The sequence below is a fragment of the Nelumbo nucifera genome, chromosome 6, assembly GCF_055504915.1.
Source record: "Nelumbo nucifera cultivar China Antique chromosome 6, China Antique-T2T, whole genome shotgun sequence".
Classification (NCBI taxonomy): domain Eukaryota; kingdom Viridiplantae; phylum Streptophyta; class Magnoliopsida; order Proteales; family Nelumbonaceae; genus Nelumbo; species Nelumbo nucifera.
The window spans coordinates 4904430-4909143 of NC_142654.1; the positions used below are offsets into that span (position 1 = coordinate 4904430).

A 4714-nucleotide genomic window follows, 5' to 3' on the forward strand; every position below is an offset into this window, starting at 1 on the left:
GCTGCTCCTCAATCTAATGTTGTTGACGGTCTTTACAGCAAATGGATCACCTTATGAAAGTAAATGTAAATCCCACACCGTAAAATGGCCCAGGTTACATAAGAACTTTTAGGGTCATTTAACAAATTTACTTAATTGACCCTATAGTTTGATGGATTTACCAAAATCTACCCTATAGTTTGTGTTTTACTAAAACACCCCTATAATTTGCATCCTATTTACTTAATCACCCAAGGATCAAAATTTTGATGCGATATGTCCCGTATCGGGCATATCGTATTGTATCTTTTGGATTCCAAAACACCTGTACCCCTCATTTTTAATGATATATATATATAAACCAATTTTTGAAAAAAAACAAAAAATATAAAAGCACAAGGTTTTTAGCAACGGTACACCTCTGTCGATACGACGCAGAGGTGTATCGATACTTTGAACCTTGAATTGACCTTCTATTAGATGGAAGTGAAAAAATACACTTTTGACCCTGATGCCCATTTTAACAAATTTAAACTAAAGAAAAAAAAATGTCGTTCCTGCTCCCAGTAAAACATTGGCAACCATGTTTATGCCCTTCACATTTTCAACTCGATTTAGGTGTTCACAAGACCATTTCCAGACGACAATAGAAGTGATTCTTAGTTGAAGGTCAATTAAATAAATCAGTTGCAGACTATAGGATGTGTTATAGTAAAAGGCAAGCTATAAGGTCAGCTTTGGTAAAGCCATGAAACTATAGCGAGTGTTTTAGTAAATTTACCCTAGATTTTATTTATGTTTTAGTCCACACTCCCACTACCAAATGTTTCCGTTCTGTTATACTCAGCCACTTGATTAATAGCATTTTTGCCCCGAACTCAATTATATATTCTCTTTTTTTTTTTCCAGAATGTTTGTATTGAAAAACATATAGTTTGACCATCTTTATCTGGTTTTTGGCAGGTCACTGGGGACGGGGACGGGGACGGGGACGGGGACGGGGACCGTCGGCGTCATGGCATATTGGCATGACATTTTGGTCAGGCCATTTGATTAGGGGGCAAAGGATTCATTCAGCCCAGTTGGGGCTTGGGGGTTGAGACCCCAGCCAATTCCCTAATCCTGCTATTTCAGGGTTCAGGGGTTGGAACCCAAAGTCTCTCCACCCCCGCCACGGCAGAGATGCTTCTGAGTTCTGACCCTTGGAGCAAATGCTGCAAAAAGGGGGTGTAATTAGTAAATAAAAAGAAATGCGTTCAACGTTAAGGTTTCAGCGGAGGATACTAGATGGTTTTTAGGAAGTAGGATCCTCGCTGGAGCAGTTCAATGCTCAAATCTACTTGCGACTGGACCGGTCGGTCGTGTGCAAATCTACTTGCGACTGTAGGTAATTGAAATCCGATGTTTGAGTATCTTTTTTGCATGCATGAATATCTGATGCTTGACTTTTTAACTTTCAATTCTTTGCGCAGAAAAGGGTCAGGGGTCCAGTCCTGTTGCGATGTTACCAATTTGCCTTCTGCTGCGACATTCATAATTCAATTGCCTAGCGGAATTTATAATTTTTAACGTCTATTAAAAGATTTGAACACTGCTGATTCCATAAGAGTTGGGCCTTCCACCGTTCCCCGACGGTTGGATAACAATCGACAACATCAAATAAAACAAAAGTTCAACAACTCCTTTTAAGGGGGAAATGTCTTCCAAGTTCCAACGATGAATGATAAATCCATGTATATGTTTGAGAGGTTCTTAAACTTTATACAAGTCCAAACTTGACATTATAACGACGCATGTAAGGTTTTACGATGAGCATGTTTGAAAGATTCTTAAACAGTCAGCAAATCTTCCGACGGTGTATCCAGTGGAATGTTTCTTTGAAATGTGAATCAAATCTGTTGCGTTCAAATTGTCAGTTGAGATCTGTGTTGAGCGATTTGCTAATAAGAAGTTAAAAGTGACTAGTGCAGATGAGCTGCAAGTCTGGGCAACCTGTGCGATTCCTTCCTATTTAGTCTGTGCCGTTGGAATTCAAGGCATTGAAAAAACATAGGGTCTCTGGTTAGAAAGCCAAAATAGATGATATCTCGTGTTTCGAAGTATGTATATGGTGTCTGAAATCGGCTAAAAAGTGCATTTCATCTTGTAGAGTTGTCTTGTTGGATCTGGGGCTACAGAGACCACAGAAAAAACTGGGTCGTGGTAATTTCACCATCCAAATTCACAGAATCAATTTCTCACTTTATGTCCTCAAACTGAGAAATTGCCAAAATCCAAAATCAGCATGATTAGATGGCTCTTACTTGTGTCTACATGGTGTTTTGGAACTGTTTTTGGTGATGATGCTTTACCTCAATCTGCAAAACAATACCATAGTCCATATGGCATAAAAATTGTGGCGTTGTTTGTATTAAAAGTTTAAAACATGCCTGCAGTGACAATGCTGATAAGGCATTTACAGCGTGTTTTCTAAATTTCCTAATGAAGAAACACCTTGAAGCCCAAGCAGCTTTTTAGTCATTTATTTGAACAGGGGCATGCAATCACAATCTCTAGACCTCAGAAGGTAAAATTTTAATGGAAACACAACCCTTGTATTTCAGTAAGGGTCTGTTGCTTTTTTGGATTTTGAGAGGGGGAAAAGTTGGTCAATGAGATTTTAATTGATTAAAATACTTTATTTTGTTCTTCAGATTTATGTGGGACGGAAGTTTTGTTTTGATATCCATCTCCCTGGTGAGAGACTTTCCCATGGGGAAAGTTGCCACCCCTTGGATGGAACAAATTCTCCCCTTTTAATAATAATTTTATTATGTTTAAATTACCTAGGAAATAAAAGAATATGAATAAATGCATTTGTCCAAATTAGTATCTTGCAGGAAACACTTAACATTTACTTGGATAAATAACTTCCCGAAAAAGTTTACCAAGGGCCTGAGAAAATAATGAAATTTCTATGGTTAGCTATAACAGTTATTTCAAAGATGCAGATTTTTTTCCTCCTTAATAAAGGGTGTTGTTCTAGAATGAACACTCAATGGCTAGCGCTGCCTAAGAAGGAAGTTGCGATTTAGAAGTGAAAGCGTGAGCAGTTTGGTAATAAGCTTAAGAAAACGTATGTGGTTTCAAAAAGGTTTTCAGGGGCTATGAAGTAGGTTGAGGTGAAGTCACGACAAATTGAAAAAAAATAAATAATTAATAGAAAGCAACAAGTGTATGAATGGAATGGTCTAATGAACCACTGATGGTTCTAGTTAGACCCAGTCAATTAACCTGGGCTCATTGAGTCATTACCAAATAAATGGGCTTGACTGCTTCAGTTTAAGGCTTTCAATCCGAATATTTTTACCTATTAGCCTGCGCCACCCATTGTCATCCACCTAGCAACCTAATTAGATTTATTATTTATCATTGTGTAAATTTTTTAAACTACCCTTAAATTGACCAAGTGTATTTTTATTATTTGAAATTTGACTAATGCTATCCTTAATGTTTTTGACAATTGACTAATACTTCCCTTACCATTAATGTTCCATTATAAATCATTCAAATATGCAGTATGTGACTGTTTTAACTTCCAAAAATACCCAACTTACCCTTATTATAACTTCCAACACCGGCATCGACACTGGCATTTTCAAGGCATACTCTTCATCATAGGTCTATGAAGGGATATTAACCTTTAAAAGCTCTACTCTCTTCTTTGTCACTACGAAACCTTGACCTTTCAAAGCCTTCCACATTTGAGGAACCGAGGGAATATCTCATTGTCCCCTCCTTTTCTTGCAACTTTTTTTCCCCTCTCTCTCGTTCCTTTACATGAGCTAAAAATAATGTCCAACAGAGTGGTAGAACGGAGGAAGTGAAAGAGAAGTGGCCATGAGCTCCGATTGCAAAGAGCTATGATCGAACCATCGCCACCCATTTGCGCTCTGTGGAATATCACACGTCTTACTCCTATCCTCCCCCCTTGGAATTTTCTCCCAATGAGGCGAGGATTCGATGCTAGAAGAGGAATCTGATTCTTCTTTGTTGACCTTTGGAGAAACCTTCCCAACTTTATTTGAATGCGACACCGACAATAGACATTGCAACCGGCGACACTAAGTGGGTTTGTGAGGGTTGCATTCAAGGCCAATCGTGACAATTCTTTCGCAAATACTTCTCTTTGAATACAGAGAGGTTTGAGAGAGCAGTTCGATAGTTGGGAAAACCCTCCAAAATTTCTCTTGGTTGGTTTTCGACAATTGTAGTGAGGAAGAAGAAAACAACAATGGAACCTGAGTGTGATTTCAATACTATGAAAACCAGAGAGAGGTAGAAGGCAGTATCTCGATATGTACTCTCTCTCTCTTTTCCCTTTTTCTTGTTTTATTTTGAAAATTTTTAAAATAATAAAGGGTAAAATAGTCTTTTATCTTTTATTAACGAATATCAAGGGACACTAACGATAACAAAAATATTAATCAATTATCAAAAACAATAAGAATAGTTTTAGTCAATTTTCAAACAATATAAATACACTTAATCAATTAACTAAACTAATTTACCCTTTTATCATTTTATGCCGTTCACTAATTCACGCACAAGGATGATGCACTAATCCCCAATCCCCTGCCATGAGAAACAGAATAAAGAGCAAAGGATTCAAGGTGTTTGATAAATTAGAACGACTCGCCACTTTTGAACCTTGTTGCGTGACAAACCACAATAAAACAAACCAACACGAGAGAGA

The 4714-nt window shown here is 37.7% G+C and overlaps 1 long non-coding RNA gene across 1 annotated transcript; it reads left to right on the forward strand.

Annotated features, from left to right (window-relative positions):
- Window positions 1-1221: 1221 nt before the first annotated feature.
- Window positions 1222-1676, forward strand: LOC104586610 (uncharacterized). Its single transcript, XR_016077377.1, has 2 exons — window positions 1222-1362; window positions 1452-1676. It is a non-coding gene; the product is annotated as an uncharacterized LOC104586610 (long non-coding RNA).
- The last annotated feature ends 3038 nt before the right edge of the window (window positions 1677-4714 follow it).